The 26,087-nt window shown below is 49.1% G+C and overlaps 1 protein-coding gene across 2 annotated transcripts in view; it reads left to right on the forward strand.

The window, feature by feature from the left end:
• STEEP1 (STING1 ER exit protein 1) overlaps positions 1 to 26,087 on the forward strand; it is a 260,016-nt gene that overhangs the window by 128,919 nt on the left and 105,010 nt on the right. The window lies entirely within an intron of this gene.

Raw genomic sequence — 26,087 nt, forward strand, 5'->3', positions numbered from 1 at the left:
CCGCAGGAGATAGGGCACCTAAAAAGAACTTTGACTATGGGTGTGCACTGGCTCCTCCCTCTATGCCCCTCCTCCAGACCTCAGTTAGATCTTGTGCCCAGAGGAGAATGGGTGCACTGCAGAGAGCTCTCCAGAGTTTTCTGTTGAAGAAGAATTTTGTTAGGTTTTTTTATTTTCAGGGAGTCCTGTTGGCAACAGGCTCCCTGCATCGTGGGACCGAGGAGAGAGAAGCAGAGCTGGCTCGTCAAGTTGGGCACTGCTTCTAAGGCTATTGGACACCATTAGCTCCAGAGGGAGACGGAACACAGGTCTCACCTGGGGTTCGTCCCGGAGCCGCGCCGCCGTCCTCCTCACAGATGCCGAAGATAGAAGCCGGATGAGAAGGCAGAAGACATCTTAGGCGGCAGAAGACATCAGATCTTCATGAGGTAAGGCGCGCAGCGGTAATCTGCACGCCATTGCTCCCAGTCACACACACACAAAGCAGCACTGAAGGGTGCAGGGCGCAGGGGGGGGCGCCCTGGGCAGCAATAAACCTCACATTTGGGCAAATGCAGATTGATTAGGCTGCGGAGGCAGTAAATCTATGATCCCCCGCCATTTTTATTGAAAAATCACTGGGACCGTAGCCCGCCGTCGGGTGGGCGGGGCTTGATCCTCAGCACTAACCAGCGCCATTTTCTCCACAGAAGCTGCATGAGGAAAACGCTGGCTCCCAGGTCTCTCCCCTGCTGAACTTCACAGGCTGGAAAAAAGAGGAGGGGGGCACATTAGCGACGCAGTGAGTGAGAATTGGCATATTATATATAGAAAAGCGCTATCTGGTCATATTTTTTCCAGTGTTTTTAAGCGCTGGTGTGTGCTGGCATACTCTCTCTCTGTCTCTCCTTAGGGCCTGGTTGGGGTTTTGTCCCCTTATAGGTTAATCCCTGTGTGTGTGGTGTCGGTACGTGTGTGTCGACAGGTCTGAGGCGTAAGGCTTCTCCAAGGAGGAGGTGGAGCAAATGAGTGGTGTGTCCCCGTCGGTTGTGCCTACTCCGGATTGGATGGACATGTGGCATATGTTGAATGCAAGTGTGGCATCTTTACATAAAAGGCTTGACAAGGCTGAAGTAGGGGGGACATCAGGGGGTCAATCCTCGGATTGGACCGACTCACAGGGCCCGTCGGGGTCTCAAAAGCGTCCCTTAACACAAGACACTACTACCGACACGGATTCTGATTCCAGTGTCGACTACGACGAAGTAAAATTGCACCCTAGGGTGACTAAAACCATTCAGTGTATGATTGTGGCATTAAGGGATGTGTTGCATATTGTGGATGAACCCTCGGTCCCCGACACAAGGGTACACATGTTTAAGGAAAAGAAACAGATTTTCTCTGACGTCCTAGTGGATGCTGGGACTCCGTCAGGACCATGGGGAATAGCGGCTCCGCAGGAGACAGGGCACAAAATTTAAAAGTTTGACCACTAGGTGGTGTGTACTGGCTCCTCCCCCTATGACCCTCCTCCAAGCCTCAGTTAGGTTTTTGTGCCCGTCCGAGCAGGGTGCAATCTAGGTGGCTCTCCTAAAGAGCTGCTTAGAAAAAGTTTGTTAGGTTTTTTATTTTCAGTGAGTCCTGCTGGCAACAGGCTCACTGCAACGAGGGACTTAGGGGAGAAGAAGTGAACTCACCTGCGTGCAGGATGGATTTGCTTCTTAGGCTACTGGACACTAGCTCCAGAGGGACGATCACAGGTACAGCCTGGATGGGTCACCGGAGCCGCGCCGCCGACCCCCTTGCAGATGCCGAATAGAGAAGAGGTCCAGAAACCGGCGGCAGAAGACGTCTCAGTCTTCATGAGGTAGCGCACAGCACTGCAGCTGTGCGCCATTGCTCTCCGCACACTTCACACCAGCGGTCACTGAGGGTGCAGGGCGCTGGGGGGGGCGCCCTGGGCAGCAATGTAATATACCTATTCTGGCTAAAATGCATCCATATAGCCCCCTGGGGCTATATGGATGTATTTAACCCCTGCCAGGTTCCAAAAAAACCGGGAGAAGAAGCCCGCCGAAAAGGGGGCGGGGCCTATTCTCCTCAGCACACAGCGCCATTTTCCTGCCCAGCTCCGCTGCGAGGAAGGCTCCCAGGACTCTCCCCTGCACTGCACTACAGAAACAGGGTAAAAACAGAGAGGGGGGGCACTTATTGGCGATATTTATAATATTTGAGCTGCTATAAAGGGAACACACTTATTAAGGTTGTCCCTATATATATTTATAGCGCTTGGGTGTGTGCTGGCAAACTCTCCCTCTGTCTCCCCAAAGGGCTAGTGGGGTCCTGTCTTCTATCAGAGCATTCCCTGTGTGTCTGCTGTGTGTCGGTACGTGTGTGTCGACATGTATGAGGACGATGTTGGCGTGGAGGCGGAGCAATTGCCTGTAATGGTGATGTCACCCCCTAGGGAGTCGACACCAGAATGGATGGCTTTGTTTATGGAATTACGGGATAGTGTCAGCACGCTACAAAAGTCGGTTGACGACATGAGACAGCCGGCAAACCAGTTAGTACCTGTCCAGGCGTCTCAGACACCGTCAGGGGCTGTAAAACGCCCTTTACCTCAGTCGGTCGACACAGACCCAGACACTGACACTGAATCCAGTGTCGACGGTGAAGAAACAAACGTATTTTCCAGTAGGGCCACACGTTATATGATCACGGCAATGAAGGAGGCTTTGCATATCTCTGATACTGCAAGTACCACAAAAAGGAGTATTATGTGGGGTGTGAAAAAACTACCGATAGTTTTTCCTGAATCAGAGGAACTGAATGAAGTGTGTGATGAAGCGTGGGTTACCCCAGATAGAAAACTTCTAATTTCAAAGAAGTTATTGGCATTATACCCTTTCCCGCCAGAGGTAAGGGCGCGCTGGGAAACACCTCCTAGGGTGGATAAGGCGCTCACACGCTTATCAAAGCAAGTGGCGTTACCGTCTCCTGATACGGCCGCCCTCAAGGATCCAGCTGATAGGAGGCTGGAGAATACATTAAAAAGTATATACACACATACGGGTGTTATACTGAGACCAGCAATCGCCTCAGCCTGGATGTGCAGTGCTGGCGTGGCTTGGTCGGAGTCACTGTCTGAAAATATTGATACCCTGGATAGGGACAGTATTTTACTGACTATAGAGCAGTTAAAGGATGCATTTCTTTATATGCGAGATGCACAGAGAGATATTTGCACTCTGGCATCAAGAGTAAGTGCGATGTCCATATCTGCCAGAAGAAGTTTATGGACGCGCCAGTGGTCAGGTGATGCGGATTCCAAACGACATATGGAAGTATTGCCGTATAAGGGGGAGGAATTATTTGGGGTCGGTCTATCGGATCTGGTGGCCACGGCAACGGCCGGAAAATCCACCTTTTTACCCCAGGTTACCTCCCAGCAGAAAAAGCCGCAGGCTTTTCAGCCGCAGTCCTTTCGTTCCTATAAGAACAAACGAGCAAAAGGACATTCCTATTTGCCCCGAGGCAAAGGAAAGGGTAAGAGACTGCAACAAGCAGCTCCTTCCCAGGAGCAGAAGCCCTCCCCGGCTTCTACAAAGGCGTCAGCATGACGCTGGGACCTTACAAGCAGACTCAGGGGCGGTGGGGGGTCGCCTCAAACATTTCAGCGCACAGTGGGCTCACTCGCAGGTGGACCCCTGGATCCTGCAGGTAGTATCTCAGGGTTACAGGTTGGAATTCGAGAAGTCCCCTCCTCGCCGTTTCCTAAAGTCTGCTTTGCCAACGTCTCCCTCCGACAGGGCGACGGTATTGGAGGCCATTCACAAGCTGTATTCTCAGCAGGTGATAGTCAAGGTACCCCTCCTACAACAGGGACAGGGGTATTACTCCACGCTATTTGTGGTACCGAAGCCGGACGGCTCGGTAAGACCGATTCTAAATCTAAAATCTCTGAAACTGTACATACAAAATCAAGTTCAAGATGGAGTCACTCAGAGCAGTGATAGCGAATCTGGAAGAAGGGGATTTTATGGTGTCCTTGGACATCAAGGATGCTTACCTTCATGTTCCAATTTGTCCTTCACACCAAGGGTACCTCAGGTTCGTGGTCCAAAACTGTCATTATCAGTTTCAGACGCTGCCGTTTGGATTGTCCACGGCACCCCGGGTCTTTACCAAGGTAATAGCCGAAATGATGATCCTTCTTCGAAGAGAAGGCGTCTTAATTATCCCTTACTTGGACGATCTCCTGATAAGGGCAAGATCCAGAGAACAGCTGGAGGTCGGAGTAGCACTAACCCAAGTAGTGCTCCAACAACACGGGTGGATTCTGAATTTTCCAAAATCCCAACTGATCCCGACGACACGTCTGTTGTTCCTAGGGATGATTCTGGACACTGTTCAGAAAAAGGTATTTCTTCCGGAGGAGAAAGCCAGGGAGTTATCCGATCTAGTCAGGAACCTCCTAAAACCAGGAAAAGTATCTGTGCATCAATGCACAAGAGTCCTGGGAAAAATGGTAGCTTCTTACGAAGCGATTCCATTCGGCAGATTCCATGCACAAACTTTTCAGTGGGATCTGCTGGACAAATGGTCCGGATCGCATCTGCAGATGCATCAGCGGATAAAATTGTCCACAAGGACAAGAGTGTCTCTGCTATGGTGGTTGCAGAGTGCTCATCTGTTAGAGGGCCGCAGATTCGGCATACAGAACTGGGTCCTAGTGACCACGGATGCCAGCCTGAGAGGCTGGGGAGCGGTCACACAGGGAAGAAACTTCCAGGGCGTGTGGTTAAGCCTGGAGACGTCTCTTCACATAAATATACTGGAGCTAAGAGCAATCTACAATGCTCTAAGCCTGGCAAAACCTCTGCTTCAGGGTCAGCCGCTGTTGATTCAGTCGGACAACATCACGGCAGTCGCCCACGTAAACAGACAGGGCGGCACAAGAAGCAGGAGGGCAATGGCAGAAGCTGCAAGGATTCTCCGCTGGGCAGAAAATCATGTGTTAGCACTGTCAGCTGTGTTCATCCCGGGAGTGGACAACTGGGAAGCAGACTTCCTCAGCAGACACGATCTGCACCCGGGAGAGTGGGGACTTCATCCAGAAGTCTTCCACATGATTGTGGTCCATTGGGAAAGACCAATGGTGGACATGATGGCGTCCCGCCTCAACAAAAAACTGGACAGGTATTGCGCCAGGTCAAGAGACCCTCAGGCAATAGCTGTAGACGCTCTGGTAACACCATGGGTGTACCAGTCAGTGTATGTGTTTCCTCCTCTGCCTCTCATACCAAAAGTACTGAGAATTATACGGCAAAGGGGAGTAAGAACGATACTCGTGGCTCCGGATTGGCCAAGAAGAACTTGGTACCCGGAACTTCAGGAGATGCTCACGGAAGATCCGTGGCCTCTACCTCTAAGACGGGACCTGCTTCAGCAGGGACCGTGTCTATTCCAAGACTTACCGCGGCTGCGTTTGACGGCATGGCGGTTGAACGCCGAATCCTAAGGGAAAAAGGCATTCCGGAAGAGGTCATCCCTACCCTGGTAAAAGCCAGGAAGGAGGTGACTGCACAACATTATCACCGCATTTGGAGAAAATATGTTGCGTGGTGTGAGGCCCGGAAGGCCCCGACGGAGGAATTTCAACTGGGTCGATTCCTACATTTCCTGCAAACAGGATTGTCTATGGGCCTCAAATTAGGGTCCATTAAGGTTCAAATTTCGTCCCTGTCGATTTTCTTCCAGAAAGAATTGGCTTCAGTTCCTGAAGTCCAGACTTTTGTAAAAGGAGTACTACATATACAGCCCCCGGTTGTGCCCCCAGTGGCACCGTGGGATCTTAATGTAGTTTTGGATTTTCTCAAATCCCATTGGTTTGAGCCACTCAAATCGGTGGATTTGAAATATCTTACATGGAAAGTATCCATGCTACTGGCCCTGGCTTCAGCCAGGAGAGTGTCAGAATTGGCGGCTTTATCGTATAAAAGCCCATATCTGATTTTCCATTCGGACAGGGCAGAACTGCGGACGCGTCCTCACTTTCTGCCTAAGGTGGTTTCAGCGTTTCACCTGAACCAGCCTATTGTGGTGCCTGCGGCTACTAGCGATTTGGAGGATTCCAAGTTGCTGGACGTTGTCAGAGCATTGAAAATATATATTTCAAGGACGGCTGGAGTCAGAAAATCTGACTCGCTGTTTATACTGTATGCACCCAACAAGCTGGGTGCTCCTGCTTCTAAGCAGACGATTGCTCGTTGGATTTGTAGCACAATTCAACTTGCACATTCTGTGGCAGGCCTGCCACAGCCTAAATCTGTCAAGGCCCATTCCACAAGGAAGGTGGGCTCATCTTGGGCGGCTGCCCGAGGGGTCTCGGCATTACAACTCTGCCGAGCAGCTACGTGGTCAGGGGAGAACACGTTTGTAAAATTCTACAAATTTGATACCCTGGCTAAGGAGGACCTGGAGTTCTCTCATTCGGTGCTGCAGAGTCATCCGCACTCTCCCGCCCGTTTGGGAGCTTTGGTATAATCCCCATGGTCCTGACGGAGTCCCAGCATCCACTGGGACGTCAGAGAAAATAAGATTTTACTTACCGATAAATCTATTTCTCGTAGTCCGTAGTGGATGCTGGGCGCCCATCCCAAGTGCGGATTGTCTGCAATACTTGTACATAGTTATTGTTACAAAAAAATCGGGTTGTTATTGTTGTGAGCCGTCTGTTCAGAGGCTCCTACGTTTGTCATACTGTTAACTGGGTTCAGATCACAAGTTGTATGGTGTGATTGGTGTGGCTGGTATGAGTCCTACCCGGGATTCAAAATCCTTCCTTATTGTGTACGCTCGTCCGGGCACAGTATCCTAACTGAGGCTTGGAGGAGGGTCATAGGGGGAGGAGCCAGTACACACCACCTAGTGGTCAAACTTTTAAATTTTGTGCCCTGTCTCCTGCGGAGCCGCTATTCCCCATGGTCCTGACGGAGTCCCAGCATCCACTACGGACTACGAGAAATAGATTTATCGGTAAGTAAAATCTTATTATTAACTTTCCCACATCTCATGAATTTAATGATTTCTTTGGAAAAGCTTGGGAGACTCCGGATAAGAGACCGCAGATCCCCAAAACAATTTATATGGCATACCCCTTCCCTAAGCAGGACAGGGAGATTTGGGAATCACCCCCCACTGTGGACAAGACCCTGACGCGCTTGTCCAAGAAAGTGGCGCTACCGTCTCCTAACACAGCGGCCCTTAAGGACCCTGCAGATCGCAGGCAAGAGACTACCTTAAAGTGTATTTATTCTCATACGGGTGCTGTGCTAAGACCGACAATTGCGTCGGCATGGGTGTGTAGCGCAATTGCAGCTTGGACAGATAAGCTGACAGATCAATTTGATAATATGGATAAGGATACTATATTCTTAACTCTAGCCCATATTAAAGACGCAGTCTTATTTATGAGGGATGCTCAAAGGGACATTGGATTGCTAGCTTCTAGGGCCAATGCCATGTCTATCTCAGCGAGAAGATCCTTATGGACTCGCCAATGGACGGGTGATGCGGATTCCAAAAAACATATGGAAGTACTACCCTATAAGGGTGATGTATTGTTTGGGGATGGGCTGGCGGACCTGGTTTCCACAGCTACAGCAGGTAAATAAAAATTTTTACCATATATTCCCCAACAGCAAAAGAAAGTAACACCCTATCAGATGCAGTCCTTTCGGTCGCACAAGTCCAAAAGAGGTCGGGGATCCTCTTTCCTCGCCAGAGGTAAGGGCAGAGGCAAGAGAGCACCTGCTTCGGCAGGTGCCCAGGAACAAAAGTCCTCCCCGGCTGCTCCAAAACCCACAGCATGACGCTGGGGCTCCCCTGAGGGAGTTCGCATGGTGGGGGCACGTCTTCGACTTTTCAGTCAGGCCTGGGTCAGTTCGGACCTGAATCCCTGGGTGTTGGAAATAGTTTCCCAGGGTTACAAATTGGAATTCGAGGAGGTGCCCCCGCGCCGATTTTTCAAATCGGCCCTACCTGCTTCCACATCGGAAAGGGATATAGTGTTAGCTGCAATTCAAACGCTGTGTATACAGCAAGTGATAATCAAGGTTACCCTGCACCAGCAGGGAAGAGGTTACTACTCAACCCTATTTGTGGTCCCGAAACCGGACGGTTCGGTCAGACCTATTTTGAATCTGAAATCCCTAAACCTGTACATAAAAAGATTCAAATTCAAAATGGAATCTCTCAGAGCGATAATAGCCAACATGGAGGAGGGGGAGTTTATGGTGTCTCTGGACATAAAGGATGCGTACCTGCATGTCCCCATATATGCCCCCCATCAGGAATACCTGAGATTCGCTGTACAGGATTGTCATTACCAATTTCAGACGTTGCCGTTTGGACTCTCCATGGCCCCGAGGATTTTCACCAAGATAATGGCGGAAATGATGGTGGTCCTGCGCAAGCATGGAGTCACAATTATCCCATACTTGGACGATCTCCTGATAAAAGCGAGATCAAGGGAGAAATTGCTGAGCAGTGTGGCGCTCTCTTTGAGAGTGCTCCAGCAACACGGTTGTATTCTAAATCTACCAAAGTCACAGTTGATTCCGACAACTCGACTACCGTTCCTAGGTATGATACTGGATACGGAACAAATGAAGCTCTTCCTCCCAATAGAGAAAGCCCAAGACATCCAGAACATGGTCAGAGACCTGCTAAAACCAAAAAGGGTGTCAGTTCACCAATGCACTCGAGTTCTGGGGAAAATGGTGGCGGCCTACGAGGCCATTCCCTTCCGAAGGTTCCATGCAAGGACTTTTCAATGGGACCTTCTGGACAAGTGGTCCGGGTCCCATCTGCACTTACATCGGAAAATAACTCTGTCTCCAGGGACCAGAGTGTCCCTCCTGTGGTGGTTACAAAGTGCTCACCTCCTGGAGGGTCGCAGATTCAGAATTCAGGATTGGATCCTGGTTACCACGGACGCGAGCCTCCGAGGATGGGGAGCGGTCACACAGGGAAAAAAAATTTCAGGGTCTTTGGTCAGACCAGGAGTCCTGTCTACACATCAATGTGTTGGAACTCAGGGCCATTTACAACGGCCTTCGACAAGCGGAGAGTTTTCTTCGAAACCTACCGGTTCTGATTCAATCAGACAATGTCACAGCAGTGGCTCATGTGAACCGCCAAGGCGGGACAAGAAGCAGAGTCGCGATGGCGGAAGCCACAAGGATCCTTCGCTGGGCGGAAAATCATGTAAGCGCTCTGTCGGCTGTCTTCATTCCGGGAGTGGACAACTGGGAAGCAGACTTCCTCAGCAGACACGATCTCCATCCAGGAGAGTGGGGACTTCATCAAGAAGTCTTTGCAGACGTAACACGTCTTTGGGGAACTCCTCAAATAGACATGATGGCGTCACGCCTCAACAAAAAACTTCTGAGGTATTGCGCCAGGTCTCGGGACACACAGGCAGTAGCAGTAGACGCTCTGGTAACACCGTGGGTGTTCAAATCGGTCTACGTGTTTTCTCCTCTTCCTCTCATCACAAAGGTGTAGAGGATCATAAGACAAAGAAGAGTACAGACGATACTCGTTGTCCCAGACTGGCCTCGAAGGGCCTGGTACTCGGATCTACAAGAGATGCTCACAGGAGATCCCTGGCCTCTTCCTCTGAGGGAAGACCTGTTGCAACAGGGGCCCTGTGTATTTCAAGACTTACCGCGGTTACGTTTGACGGCATGGCGGTTGAACGCCGAATCCTAGCGAAAAAGGGGATTCCGGAAGAGGTCATCCCTACTTTAATAAAGGCTAGGAAGGAGGTGACGGTAAAACATTATCACCATATCTGGCGAAAGTATGTGTCTTGGTGTGAGACCAAGAAGGCACCTACGGAAGATTTTCATCTGGGTCGTCTTCTCCACTTCCTACAGACAGGAGTGGATATGGGCCTGAAATTAGGCTCTGTTAAGGTACAGATTTCGGCCCTCTCGATTTTCTTTCAGAAGGAATTTGTCTTCTCTTCCAGAAGTCCAGACGTTTGAAAAGGGAGTGCTGCACATCCAGCCCCCTTTTGTGCCTCCAGTGGCACCATGGGACCTGAACTTGGTGTTGCAGTTCCTACAATCACACTGGTTTGAACCGCTTAACAAGGTTGAGTTGAAATTTCTTACCTGGAAGGTGGTCATGTTGTTGGCCTTAGCATCAGCAAGGCGAGTGTCAGAATTGGCGGCTTTGTCACACAAGAGCCCCTACTTGATTTTTCATGTGGATCGAGCTGAATTGAGGACACGTCTGCAATTTTTGCCTAAAGTGGTTTCTTCGTTCCATATGAATCAACCTATTGTGGTGCCTGTGGCTACAAGTGACCTGGAGGATTCCAGATCCCTGGACGTAGTCAGGGCCTTAAAAATTTATGTAGCCAGGACGGCTACAATTAGGAAAACAGAGGCTCTGTTTGTCCTGTATGCGGCCAATAAGATTGGCGCTCCTGCTTCGAAGCAGACTATTGCTCGCTGGATCTGTAATACGATTCAGCAGGCTCACTCTGCGGCTGGATTGCCGGTACCAAATTTGGTTAAAGCCCATTCCACTAGGAAGGTGGGCTCTTCTTGGGCTGCTGCCCGAGGCGTCTCGGCATTACAACTTTGCCGAGCGGCGACTTGGTCGGGGTCAAACACTTTTGCTAAATTCTACAAGTTTGATACCCTGGCTGATGAGGACCTAGCGTTTGCTCAGTCGGTGCTGCAGAGTCATACGCACTCTCCCGTCTGATTGGATGCTTTGGTATAAACCCCATGGTCCTTACGGAGTCCCCAGCATCCTCTAGGACGTAAGAGAAAATAAGATTTTAAACCTACCGGTAAATCTATTTCACCTAGTCCGTAGAGGATGCTGGGCGCCCGTCCCAGTGCGGAAACTCTGCAAGACTTGTTTATAGTTGTTGCTTACATAAGGGTTATGTTACAGTTGACATCGGTCTTGGACCGTTACTGTCGTTTGTTCATACTGTTAACTGGTTATGTATGTTCCAGGTTACATGGTATGATTGGTGTGGGCTGGTATGAATCTTGCCCTTGGATTGCTAAATCCTGCCTTGTATTGTCCATCTCCTCTGGGCACAGTTCTCTAACTGAGGTCTGGAGGAGGGGCATAGAGGGAGGAGCCAGTGCACACCCATAGTCAAAGTTCTTTTTAGGTGCCCTATCTCCTGCGGAGCCTGTATATACCCCATGGTCCTTACGGAGTCCCCAGCATCCTCTACGGACTAGGAGAAATAGATTTACCGGTAGGTTTAAAATCTTATTTTCTCTTACGTCCTAGAGGATACTGGGGTCCACATTAGTACCATGGGGATGTACCAAAGCTCCCAAACCAGGTGGGAGAGTGCTGAGGTTCCTGCAGAACTGATTGACCAAACTGAAGGTCCTCAGAGGCCAAAGTATCGAACTTGTAGAACTTGGCAAACTTGTTCGAACCTGACCAAGTAGCTACTCGGCAGAGCTGTAAAGCAGAGACACACCAGACAGCCGCCCAGGAAGAACCCACCGACCTAGTAGAGTGGGCCTGTACAGATTTTGGAAACTGCAAACCTGCCGTGGAATAAGCATGCTGGATAGTAAGCCTGATCCAGCGAGCAACAGACTGCTTTGAAGCAGGACACCCAATTTTATTGGGATCATAGAGAACAAACAGCGAGTCAGATTTTCTGTGATGAGCTGTCCGCTTCACATAGATCTTCAAAGCCCCCACAACATCCAAGGAACTTGAAGTAGCAGAGGTGTCGGTAACCACCAGTATAAATATAAATAATTGTTAATAAATAAAAAATAAGGCCAACCTTGTCTGGTCATTTATGTAGTAAGTATGGAAAGCATGTCGAAATCCGTAAAGTGACATGGTCCATTTTAAAAGTCTGCCAACAAGCATAGAGCAAACTGCATAAAGCTCTTTGACCAATTTAGTGATGTAAATGCCAAAATGTTTTATTAGGTTGGCTTCTAAGATATCTTAGGTTTTTATCAAACCTGCCCTGAAAACAAGTAAGCTCAGGAGTGGCAGTAGCATGAGAGCTATACCATCCATGTTAAGAAGACCAGCAATTGTGGAGTTTGTTCTGATTTTTACCACAATAGATTCTATGTAAAGGGTGAAAATGGGGAAAGAGAAGAGCCTGCCTGGTGAAATTTAGAAATGAGAAATGGTCTGCCAAGAAAACATATTGCCAGAGACACATGCTGATGTACAGATGTATCCTCATACATCCAGCCTGAATACGCCATGCAGTGCAAGGTGCCTGGCGTGAGTGAGCCTCCAGGTCCCTTGCACCTCTGCTAACGTCAGGCGTCTTTTTTTTTTTTTTTTTGTAAAAAAAGTTTTATTTGTAATGCAATGCAGCTAAGATGCACGAGGAGACTGCTGATTAACTTGATTTCTCTTACGTCCTAGAGGATGCTGGGGTCCATTTTAGTACCATGGGGTATAGACGGTTCCGCAGGAGCCTTCGGCACTTTAAGACTTTTCAACAGTGTGAACTGGCTCCTCCCACTATGCCCCTCCTCCAGACCTCAGTTTAGAATATGTGCCCAGGAGACTGGATGCACATTATTGGAGCTCTACAGAGCTTTGCTGGAAAAATACTTTCTTAGGTTTTTTTATTTTACAGGGAAGCTGCTGGCAACAGCTTCCCTGCTTCGTGGGACTTAGGGGGGGAAGTAGGAACCAACTTCTCAATTAGTTAATGGTTCTGCTTCCGCTGACAGGACACCATTAGCTCCTGAAGGGTACTGAACACAGCCCAAGCCTGGCCAGCGTTCACTCCCACAGCACTGCCGCCACCCCCTAACAGAGCCAGAAGTCAGAGGGCTGGTGAGAATATTACCGGAGTCCTGCAGAGAGGGGATCCTCCGGTCATTGTTGTCGGCATACAGGTACACGCGCAGCGGCGGGACGCTGCGCGCCATGTCTCTCAGCACAAGGGTGCAGAGCGCGGGGGGGCGCGCGCACTCTGAGGGCATGTTTTAAAACCTTACTCTCACTGGCAAAAAGGGTACATACATGTACAGCCGCTGATGTGCCATCCCCAGCCAGTATAAATATTACATTGCTGAGGCTGAAGGGCGGGGCTTCTCCTAAGACTTGCCAGAACACTCACTGGGTGCCATTTTCTTCTGCAGAAACTCAGGTGTGAAGCTCCTGAACGCTGTTTCTCCTCATGACAACGCTGATACAAGTACAGGGTGTTATAAGGGGCAGAGAGTGTTCATAATAATTAGGTCTGTGGGCCTATTATTGGTATATGTGCTGTAAGTGGGTAATATTTCCACAATTCACAATAAGGTGCAGTGTGAGGACTGGCAAATCCCTCTGTGTCTCTCTGACAGACTTTAGTGTGGGTCTGGCCCCAATAGCTCCCCTGTGTGATAGAGGTGTGTGTGTGTAACATGTCAGACATTGGGGAGGGTTCTTCCCAGGAAGAACCCATTTTAGATGCACAAGAGGGTAATATGGTGTCCTTTCCCTCTCAGAAGGAGCCAGAGTGGGTGAGAATGTTGCAAAAGAATATGTCAATGCTTGCAAAGAAATTCTCTGAGTCTGAACAACAGACTAAATATTGGAGGCAGTCTGTGGAGGATGCACTGTTTACTGACACCTCAATATCATCCACTCGGGTCCCATCCAGTTCCCATAAAAGGTATCTGGCCCAGATAATGCAAGGGCACACAGGCACAGATTCCGACTCTGACGTTGACACTGGGGATTTGAGAGGGGTAGACCCCAAATTAGCCAAAAGCATACAATGTATGATAGTTGCTATAAAGGAAGTGTTGGAGTTTCCTGAAACAACACTGGTCCCAGAGGAAAAGTATTATTTTAAATTAAATAAAAAGCAGGTTGTGACTTTTCCTCCTTCAAAGGATTTGAATGCGTTCTTTGAAGAATCCTGGGCTAACCCTGAGAAGACATTTACCCTTCCCAGAAGGATACGTGTAGCGCACCCTTTCCCTGAGGAAGACTGGCACAAATGGGAGACTCCCCCAATGATAGACACCTCAGTTTCTCGGCTGTCTAAGAAATTTTTTTGCCTGCCCCTGGTTCAGCTTACTTAAAAGATCCAGCTGACCGTAAATTAGAAACAACCCTGAAATCCATATATACGGCTAACGGAACGGTGCCCAGGCCCACCAATGCTTGTGCGTGGGTGGGTAACGCTGTGGAAAAATGGTCTGACAACTTGCTTGTTAACATAGACACAGTTGACAGGGATGAAATAGTCCTAACCCTCGGCCATATCAAAGATGCTGCAGGTTACTTAGTTGAAGCTATGAAAGATATTGGGTTACTGAGTTTAAGATCCTCTGCTATGGCAATTTCAGCCCGCAGGGCGCTGTGGATCCGCCAATGGAATGCTGATGCAGAATCAAAAAAGAATATTGAGGCGCTCCCTTACAATGGAGAAGCCCTCTTTGGAGACCAGCTGGATGCCATGATTTCAACAACTACATCAGGCAAGTCAGCATTTCTGCCTTCCGCAGCTGCTCCACCTAGGAAAGGATATCATTCTCATACGATGCAGTCCTTTCGACCCAACAAGTCCAAAAAGGCAAAGGGTACCCCCTTCTTCGCAGGAAGAGGTCGAGGAAGAGGTAAAAAAATCTACAACACCATCAGGCTCGAAGGAGCAGCTACTTCTGCTAAAACCTCAGCATGATGCTGGGGCTCCCCTGCGGGAGTACGATCGGGTAGGGGTACGTCTACTGTTTTTCAGCCAGGTCTGGATTCACTCAGATCTGGATCCTTGGGTATTACAGATAGTATCCCAAGGGTACAAATTGGAATTTCAAGACCTTCCCCCATGCCGATTTTTCAAATCAGCCTTACCAGCTTCTGTTCAGGACAGAACAAAGGTGCTGAACGCAATACAGAAATTATGTCAAGACAACGTAATTTCCTTAGTTCCTTTGTCACAACAGGAAAAAGGGTTTTATTCAAGCCTGTTTGTAGTGCAGAAACTGAATGACTAGGTCAGACCGATTTTAAACCTAAAGACTCTGAACCTCTATTTGAAAAGGTTAAAATTTAAGATGGAATCCCTGAGAGCGGTGATCTCCAGCTTGGAGGAATTTCTGGTGTCAATGGACATCAAAGATGCTTATTTACATGTTCCCATCTACCCTGCGCATCAGGCATACCTGAGGTTTGCGGTGCAGTATTGCTACTACCAGTTCCAAACATTGCCTTTCGGGCTCTCCACGGCTCCGAGAAGATTCACCAAGGTGATGGCGGAGATGATGGTGCTTCTTCGCAAGAAAGGAGTCAACGTAATCCCATACTTGGACAATCTCTTCATAAAAGCGAGATCCAGGGAGAAACTAGTGCAGAACATTGCGCTTTCCCTGACTGTGCTTCAACAGCACGGTTGGATCATAAACCTTCCAAAATCACAATTGGAACCCACAATGAGGTTATCATTTCTAGGAATGATATGGGACACAGAAGCACAGAAAGTATTCCTACCGGTGGAAAAGGCTCTGTAGATCCAGAAGATGGTCAAACAAGTTTTGAAACCAGCACGCGTATAGATTCATCAGTGCATCCGCCTGCTGGGGAGGATGGTGGCAGCCTACGAGGCTCTACAATTTGGCCGATTCCACAACAGGGTGTTCCAGTGGGACCTACTGGACAAGTGGTCAGGATCGCTCCTACACATGCACCGGAGGATAATCCTGTCAACAAAAGCCAGAATTTCACTCTTGTGGTGGCTTCAAAGTTCTCACCTCCTGGAGGGACGCAGGTTCGGGATTCAGACTTGGATCCTGGGGACTACAGATGCAAGCCTCCGAGGTTGGGGTGCAGTCACGCAAGCAGAAAGCTTCCAAGGAAGATGGTCAAGTCAAGAAGTACTCCTTCACATAAACATTCTGGAATTGAGAGCTGTGTACAACAGCCTTCATCAAGCGGCACACCTTCTTCAAGGTCGTCCCATACAAATCCAGTCAGACAATGTAATGGCAGTAGCTTACATAAACCGTCAGGGCGGAACAAAAAGCAAAGCCGCAATGGCAGAGGTGACATAAATTCTCCTCTGGGCAGAAAGACATGCAAAAGCTCTGTTGGTAATTTTCATTCCGGGAGTGGACAGCTGGGAAGCAGACTTCCTCAGCAGACACGATCTCCATCCAGGAGAATAGGGCCTCCACCAAGAAGTCTTTGCAGAGGTAGCAGGTCGTTGGGGCGTTCCTCAAGTAGATTTGATGGCATCACGTCTCAACAAGAAGCTTCAGAAATATTGTTCCGGGTCGAGAGACCCACTAGCAATAGCAGTAGATGCACTGGTGACCCAGTGGGTGTTTCAGTCGGTGTATCTGTTCCCTCCACTTCCACTAATACCAAAAGTTCTCAAGATCATCAGAAGAACAAGGGTTCGAGCAATTCTCATTGCTCCAGACTGGCCAAGGAGGGCTTGGTATCCAGATCTTCAGGAGTTACTACTGGAAGATCCTTGGTCTCTTCCTCTTCGCGAGGACCTGCTTCAGCAGGGGCCGTTAGTTTATCAAGACTTACCGCGGCTACGTTTCACGGCATGGCTGTTGAGCGCCAGATCCTAGCCCGTTAGGGTATTCCCAATGAAGTCATTCCCACTCTTATTCTGGCCAGGAAAGGGGTAACGTCTAAACATTACCATCGTATTTGGAGAAAATATGTATCTTGGTGTGAATCCAAGAAGTCTCCTGCGGTGGAGTTTCAATTAGGGCGTCTTCTCCTATTTCTACAGGCAGGTGTGGATGCTGGCTTGAGATTAGGGTCTATCAAGGTCCAAATTTCGACCTTGTCCATTTTCTTTCAGAAACAGTTGACTTCCCTTCCTGAGGTCCAGACGTTTGTGAAAGGGGTTCTGCGCATCCAACCTCCCTTTGTGCCTCCTGCGGCGCCATGGGATCTTAATGTGGTGTTGCAGTTCCTTAAATCGGACTGGTTTGAGCCTCTGCAAGAGGTGGAGTTGAAGTTTCTCACTTGGAAAGTCGTCATGCTGGTGGCCTTGGCCTCAGGCAGACGAGTTTCTGAATTAGGGCTCTGTCACACAAGAGTCCTTATTTGATTTTTCATGAAGATAGAGCTGAACTGCGGACGCATCAGCATTTTCTTCCAAAGGTTGCGTCTTCTTTCCATATTAACCAACCTGTGGTGGTGCCAGTGGCTTCTGACACCTCAGCCGTTTCAAAGTCCTTGGATGTCGTCAGAGTGTTGAGGACTTATGTTGCAAGAACGACTCTGATAAGGAAAACAGAATCTTTGTTTGTCCTCTATGACCCCAACAAGATTGGGGGTCCTGCTTCTAAGCAGACTGTTGCGCGCTGGATCAGAGGTACCATTCAGCACACTTATTCCACGGCAGGATTGCCGTTACCGAGTTCGGTAAAGGCCCACTCTACAAGGAAAGTGGGTTCTTCCTGGGCGGCTGCCCGGGGGGGGCTCGGCGTTGCAAATTTGCTGAGCAGCTACTTGGTCAGGGACAAACACGTTTGCTAAGTTTTTTACAGGTTTGACACCTTGGCTGCTGACGACCTTCAGTTTGGTCAGTCAGTTCTGCAGGAACATTAGCACTTTCCCGCCCGTACTGGGAGCTTTGGTACATCCCCATGGTACTAAAATGGACCCCAGCATCCTCTAGGACGTAAGAGAAAATAGGATTTTAATTACCTAGTGGTAAATCCTTTTCTCGTAGTCCGTAGAGGATGCTGGGCGCCCGTCCGGTACTCATTTTTCCTGCAGAATTACGTTTTGTCTTTTACACAGGTTCTCATGTGTTAAGATGTTCACAGCTGTTGCGTTATGCATGCACGTTGGCATGGGTTATGTTGAAGGCCATGTTAGGCGACATGTTTTGTAAGGTGTGAGCTGGTGTGAATCTCTCCACTAGTAATGTAAATTCTTCTCTCTAAGTTGTCCGTCTCCTCGGGCACAGTTCCTATACTGAGATCTGGAGGAGGGGCATAGAGGGAGGAGCCAGTTCACACTGTTGAAAAGTCCTAAAGTGCCGAAGGCTCCTGCGGAACCGTCTATACCCCATGGTACTAAAATGGACCCCAGCATCCTCTACGGACTACGAGAAAAGGATTTACCGGTAGGGAATTAAAATCCTATTATACAGTATGTCGCTTGTAAATGGTGTGTGACTGAGACTGTACAGTATACGGAGCAGAACAGAACTTTTATTGGACAAATGCTGTAGCTGCTACATTGTAGCACTTTGTGTATAGACTCAGTTGCACACAGTATATAACGGATCAGTATGTGATCCCGGCGACCGGGATCCCTGTGGTCATTATACAGACGTCGGGATCCCGATCATTAGAATGCCGGCAGCGGGGCGAGAGCAGGGAAGCCCCTTGCGGGCTCGGTGGCGAGCTAACAGGTTCTTTGTTCCCACTATGGGTGTTGTGGATAACCACAGAGGGGGAATCACCTACCTCGCTGGTATTCCGGTGGCATTTTGGTGCCCCTGGCGGGATCCCGGCGTCGATATTGTGACAGCTGGGATCACGTCCATCGGTATGCTGATCACATACCGTATATACAAGTGTCATATATCAAATTAATCAGCACAGTATCCTCGTGCATCCTAGTTGCATAAAAGGTGCTTGACGCTAGAAGATTCACACGCGACCTGGTGTCCCAAGAGGGGCTGTTTGGCATCACTGTAACAAAGCTGTACAGATGTAGCCACGCTCATCCAGCCTGCAGCTCGGCTGCACAAGCACACGCCCCACACCGAGACACGGGAGTGACTTAATACACTGAGCTGCGGCTAAGGTACGCCACCCATTTATTTCTGTGGACACGCGTACTTGGATGCACATCCTATTCGCGGGCAAACTTGCAGCTCCTGGATTGCCACGAAACTGCAGGCTGGATGAGCGTTTGTACATATGTATGAGTACACATCTGTTTTGTGGTTTTAGATCTATGAGCCCCTTCAAAAAGTGATTGTTGTGGCACATACATCACAGCGCTTTACTTTTTCCACATTTTATGTTACAGCCTTATTCCAAAATGTAATAAATTAATTTGTTCCCTCAAAATACCCCATAATGACAACGTGAAAAGTTTTTTTTTTTTTTAGATTTTTGCTAATTTATAAAAAAAAACAACTAAGAAATCACATGTACATTCACAGCCTTTGCTCAATACTTTGTTGATACACCTTTGGCAGCAATTACAGCCTCAAGTCTTTTTGAATATGATGCCACAAGCTTGGCACACCTATCTTTGGGCATTGTTGTCCATTCCTCTTTGCAGCACCTCTCAAGCTCCATCAGGTTGGAGTGGATTCGTCGGTGCACAGCGATTTTCAGATCTATCCAGAGATGTTCAATCGGATTCAAGTCTGGGCTCTGGCTGGGCCACTCTAGGACATTCACAGAGTTGTCCTGAAGCCACTCCATTGATATCTTGGCTGTGTGCTGAGGGTTGTTGTCCTGCTGAAAGATGAACCACCGCCCCAGTCTAAAGTTGGGTACACACTGATAGATATATCTGCAGATCAATTGATCTGCAGATATATCTATGGACGGATCAAGCAGTGTGCTGTGCATACACACTGCCCGATCCGTCGGAGACTGACGTCATGAACTGGGCGGGCGTGTACACACGCCCACCCTGTTCAGCTGTCAATCACCGCCGGCCGCCACAGCATGTGTACGGGTGGCCGGCTGTTCGCCCGTACACACACAGCGATGCGCCAATATATCGGTAGATATATTGGCTGTGCTGCGGGGCCGACGCGATATGTCTGTGAACAACGTAGTTCACAGACATATCGCCCGTACACACTGGCCGGCGGATGCGCGATATATCGGCCAGTGTGTACCCACCTTAAGATCAAGAGCACTCTGGAGCAGTTTTTTTTTAACCGGGATGTCTTTGTACATTGCTGCATTCATCTTTCCTTCTATCCCAGAGATTTTCAACCTTTTACAGCTCGCGGCACACTGAACAAGATTTAAATATTGCCAAGGCACATTCAAATAATAAGAATTTACTTACCGATAATTCTATTTCTCGTAGTCCGTAGTGGATGCTGGGGACTCCGTAAGGACCATGGGGAATAGCGGCTCCGCAGGAGACTGGGCACAAAAGTAAAGCTTTAGAACTACCTGGTGTGCACTGGCTCCTCCCCCTATGACCCTCCTCCAAGCCTCAGTTAGGATACTGTGCCCGGACGAGCGTACACAATAAGGAAGGATTTTGAATCCCGGGTAAGACTCATACCAGCCACACCAATCACACCATATAACTTGTGATCTAAACCCAGTTAACAGCATGATAACAGAGGAGCCTCTAGAAAAGATGGCTCACTACAGCAATAACCCGATTTTTTGGTAACAATAACTATGTACCAGTATTGCAGACAATCCGCACTTGGGATGGGCGCCCAGCATCCACTACGGACTACGAGAAATAGATTTATCGGTAAGTAAATTCTTATTTTCTCTAACGTCCTAAGTGGATGCTGGGGACTCCGTAAGGACCATGGGGATTATACCAAAGCTCCCAAACGGGCGGGAGAGTGCGGATGACTCTGCAGCACCAAATGAGAGAACTCCAGGTCCTCCTCAGCCAGGGTATCAAATTTGTAGAATTTTACAAACGTATTTGCTCCTGACCAAGTAGCTGCTCGGCAAAGTTGTAAAGCCGAGACCCCTCGGGCAGCCGCCCAAGATGAGCCCACCTTCCTTGTGGAATGGGCTTTTACAGATTTTGGCTGTGGCAGGCCTGCCACAGAATGTGCAAGCTGAATTGTACTACAAATCCAACGAGCAATAGTCTGCTTAGAAGCAGGAGCACCCAGCTTGTTGGGTGCATACAGAATAAACAACGAGTCAGATTTTCTGACTCCAGCCGTCCTGGAAACCTATATGTCCAGGGCTCTGACAACGTCTAGCAACTTGGAGTCCTCCAAGTCCCTAGTAGCCGCAGGCACCACAAACGCTGAAAACCACCTTAGGGAGAAACTGAGGACAAGTCCTCAATTCCGCCCTGTCCGAATGGAAAATCAGATGAGGGCTTTTACAGGATAAAGCCGCCAATTCTGACACGCACCTGGCCCAGGCCAGGGCCAACAGCATGACCACTTTCCATGTGAGATATTTTAACTCCACATATTTAAGTGGTTCAAACCAATGTGACTTTTGGAACCCAAAAACTACATTTAGATCCCAAGATGCCACTGGAGGCACAAAAGGAGGCTGTATATACAGTACCCCTTTCACAAAACGTCTGAACTTCAGGGACTGAAGCTAGTTCTTTTTGGAAGAAAATTGACAGGGCCGAAACTTGAACCTTAATGGACCCCCATTTCAGGCCCATAGACACTCCTGTTTGCAGGAAATGTAGGAATCGACCTAGTTGAAAATTCCTCCGTCGGGGCCTTACTGGCCTCGCACCACGCAACATATTTTCGCCAAATGCGGTGATAATGTTTTGCGGTTATATCTTTCCTGGCTTTGATCAGGATAGGAATGACTTAATTCGGAATGCCTTTCTCCTTCAGGATCCGGCGTTCAACCGCCATGCCGTCAAACGCAGCCGCGGTAAGTCTTGGAACAGACAGGGTCCTTGCTGGAGCAGGTCCCTTCTCAGAGGTAGAGGCCCCGAATCCTCCGTGAGCATCTCTTGAAGTTCCGGTTACCAAGTCCTTCTTGGCCAATCCGGAGCCACGAATATAGTGCTTACTCCTCTCCATCTTATAATTCTCAGTACCTTGGGTATGAGAGGCAGAGGAGGGAACACATACACTGACTGGTACACCCACTGTGTTACCAGAGCGTCTACAGCTATTGCCTGAGGGTCCCTTGACCTGGCGCAATACTTGTCGAGTTTTATAAACATGTGGAAGACTTCTGGGTGAAGTCCCCACTCTCCCGGGTGGAGGTCGTGTCTGCTGAGGAAGTCTGCTTCCCAGTTGTCCACTCCCGGAATGAATACTGCTGACAGTGCTATCACATGATTTTCCGCCCAGCGAAGAATCCTTGCAGCTTCTGCCATTGCCCTCCTGCTTCTTGTGTCACCCTGTCTGTTTACGTGGGTGACTGCCGTGATGTTGTCCGAATGGATCAACTCCGAGTGACCTTGAAGCAGAGGTCTTGCTGAGCTTAGAGCATTGTAAATGGCCCTTAGCTTCAGGATATTTATGTGAAGTGATGTCTCCAGGCTTGACCATAAGCTCTGGAAATTCCTTCCCTGTGTGACTGCTCCCCAGCCTCGCAGGCTGGCATCCGTGGTCACCAGGACCCAGTCCTGAATGTGCGGCCCTCTAGAAGATGAGCACTCGGCAACCACCACAGGAGAGACACCCTTGTGCTTGGTGACAGGGTTATCCGCTGATGCATCTGAAGATGCGACCCGGACCATTTGTCCAGCAGGTCCCACTGGAAAGTTCTTGCGTGGAATCTGACGAATGGGATTGCTTCGTAGGAAGCCACCATTTTTCCCAGAACCATTTCATTGATGTACTGAGACTTGGCTCGGTTATAGGAGGTTCCCGACTAGCTCGGATAACTCCCTGACTTTCTCCTCCGGGAGAAACACCTTTTTCTGGACTGTGTCCAGGATCATCCCTAAGAACAGAAGACGAGTCGTCGGAATCAGCTGCGATTTTGGAATATTGAGAATCCAATCGTGCTGCCGCAACACTACCTGAGATAGTGCTACACCGACCTCCAACTGTTCCCTGGATCTTACCCTTATCAGGGAATCGCTCAAGTAAGGGATAACTAAAATTCCCTTCCTTCGAAGGAGTATCATCATTTCGGCCAGTACCTTGGTAAAGACCCGGGGTGCCGTGGACCATCCATACGGCAGCGTCTGAAACTGATAGTGACAGTTCTGTACCATAAACCTGAGGTACCCTTGGTGAGAAGGGTAAATTTTAACATGAAGGTAAGCATCCTTGATGTCCCGAGACATCATGTAGTCCCCTTCTTCCAGGTTCGGAATCACTGCTCTGAGTGACTCAATCTTGAATTTGAACCTCCGTATGTAAGTGTTCAAGATTTTAGATTTAGAATCGGTCTCACCGAGCCGTCCGGCTTCGGTACCACAACAGTGTGGAATAATACCCCGTTCCCTGTTGCAGGAGGGGTACCTTGATTATCACCTGCTGGGAATACAGCTTGTGAATGGCTTCCAAAACTGCCTCCCTGTCAGAAGGAGACATCGTTAAAGCCGACTTTAGGAAACGGCGAGGGGGAGACGTCTCGAATTCCAATTTGTACCCCTGAGATATCACCTGAAGGATCCAGGGGTCTACTTGCGAGTGAGCCCACTGCGCGCTGAAATTCATTGAGACGGGCCCCCACCGTGCCTGATTCTGCTTGTAAAGCCCCAGCTTCATACTGAGGGCTTGGCAGAGGCGGGAGAGGGTTTCTGTTCCTGGGAACTGGCTGATTTCTGCAGCCTTTTTCCTCTCCCTCTGTCACGGGGCAGAAATGAGGATCCTTTTGCCCGCTTGCCCACGAAAAGACTGCGCTTGATAATACGGCGTCTTCTTATATTGAGAGGCGACCTGGGGTACAAACGTGGATTTCCCAGCTGTTGCCGTGGCCACCAGGTCTGAAAGACCGACCCCAAATAACTCCTCCCCTTAATAAGGCAATACTTCCAAATGCCGTTTGGAATCCGCATCACCTGACCACTGTCGTGTCCATAACCCTCTACTGGCAGAAATGGACAACGCACTTAGACTTGATGCCAGTCGGCAAATATTCCGCTGTGCATCACGCATATATAGAAATGCATCTTTTAAATGCTCTATAGGCAATAATATACTGTCCCTATCTAGGGTATCAATATTTTCAGTCAGGGAATCCGACCACGCCAACCCAGCACTGCACATCCAGGCTGAGGCGATTGCTGGTCGCAGTATAACACCAGTATGTGTGTAAATACATTTTAGGATACCCTCCTGCTTTCTATCAGCAGGATCCTTAAGGGCGGCCATCTCAGGAGAGGGTAGAGCCCCTTGTTCTTACAAGCGTGTGAGCGCTTTATCCACCCTAGGGGGTGTTTCCCAACGCACCCTAACCTCTGCGGGAAAGGATATAATGCCAATAACATTTTAGAAATTATCAGTTGTTATCGGGGGAAACCCACGCATCATCAGACACCTCATTTAATTTCTCAGATTCAGGAAAACTACAGGTAGTTTTTCCTCACCGAACATAATACCCCTTTTTGGTGGTACTCGTATTATCAGAAATGTTTAAAACATTTTTCATTGCCTCAATCATGTAACGTGTGGCCCTACTGGAAGTCACATTTGTCTCTTCACCGTCGACACTGGAGTCAGTATCCGTGTCGGCGTCTATATCTGCCATCTGAGGTAACGGGCGCTTTAGAGCCCCTGACGGCCTATGAGACGTCTGGACAGGCACAAGCTGAGTAGCCGGCTGTCTCATGTCAACCACTGTCTTTTATACAGAGCTGACACTGTCACGTAATTCCTTCCAACAGTTCATCCACTCAGGTGTCGACCCCCTAGGGGGTGACATCACTATTACAGGCAATCTGCTCCGTCTCCACATCATTTTTCTCCTCATACATGTCGACACAAACGTACCGACACACAGCACACACACAGGGAATGCTCTGATAGAGGACAGGACCCCACTAGCCCTTTGGGGAGACAGAGGGAGAGTTTGCCAGCACACACCAGAGCGCTATATATATATACAGGGATAACCTTATATAAGTGTTTTTCCCCTTATAGCTGCTGTATTTTTAATACTGCGCGTAATTGGTGCCCCCCTCTCTTTTTTAACCCTTTCTGTAGTGTAGTGACTGCAGGGGAGAGCCAGGGAGCTTCCCTCCAACGGAGCTGTGAGGGAAAATGGCGCCAGTGTGCTGAGGAGATAGGCTCCGCCCCCTTCTCGGCGGCCTTATCTCCCGTTTTTTTGTGTATTCTGGCAGGGGTTAAATTCATCCATATAGCCCAGGAGCTATATGTGATGCATTTTTTGCCATCCAAGGTGTTTTTATTGCGTCTCAGGGCGCCCCCCCCCCCAGCGCCCTGCACCCTCAGTGACCGGAGTGTGAAGTGTGCTGAGAGCAATGGCGCACAGCTGCAGTGCTGTGCGCTACCTTGTTGAAGACAGGACGTCTTCTGCCGCCGATTTTCCGGACCTCTTCTGTCTTCTGGCTCTGTAAGGGGGCCGGCGGCGCGGCTCTGGGACCTATCCATGGCTGGGCCTGTGATCGGTCCCTCTGGAGCTAATGTCCAGTAGCCTAAGAAGCCCAATCCACTCTGCACGCAGGTGAGTTCGCTTCTTCTCCCCTTAGTCCCTCGATGCAGTGAGCCTGTTGCCAGCAGGTCTCACTGAACATAAAAAACATAAAACTAAACTTTTCACTAAGCAGCTCAGGAGAGCCACCTAGTGTGCACCCTTCTCGTTCGGGCACAAAAATCTAACTGAGGCTTGGAGGAGGGTCATAGGGGGAGGAGCCAGTGCACACCAGGTAGTTCTAAAGCTTTACTTTTGTGCCCAGTCTCCTGCGGAGCCGCTATTCCCCATGGTCCTTACAGAGTCCCCAGCATCCACTTAGGACGTTAGAGAAATAATGGTGATGCATGGTGCAGTTGCGTGTCCTAGGATGTCATGTTGCAGCTTCTCCATAGGTAATGCCTGAGCCACATCTGAGAAAGCCAGAAGAGACCAACACTTCCCGGGCCCAAAATTAGAACTGGCTCTGCAACCACTAAACCCACCAGTATTGATCGTACCAGGGCCTCAATAGCGGCAAAACACTGATGGCCTGACTGTGCTTCTGTGGCGGCACACATGGAGACTGCTCAGGGCACACCAGTGTGCCACGGCACAGTGGTTGAAAAACACTGCTCTATCCTGACTAGTCTCCCAGTTCCTGCTGCTGAAAAACATTCCCACAGCATGATGCTGCCACCACCATGCTTCACTGTAGGGATGGTATTGGCCTGGTGATGAGCAGTGCCTGTTTTCCCTCAAACATGATGCTTGGCATTCATGCCAAAGACAAACAAGGAATTGGTTCCTGTGCACTGAAAAAAAGGGTATATG

This window comes from Pseudophryne corroboree, chromosome 8 (assembly GCF_028390025.1).
Source record: "Pseudophryne corroboree isolate aPseCor3 chromosome 8, aPseCor3.hap2, whole genome shotgun sequence".
In the NCBI taxonomy this organism is placed as follows: domain Eukaryota; kingdom Metazoa; phylum Chordata; class Amphibia; order Anura; family Myobatrachidae; genus Pseudophryne; species Pseudophryne corroboree.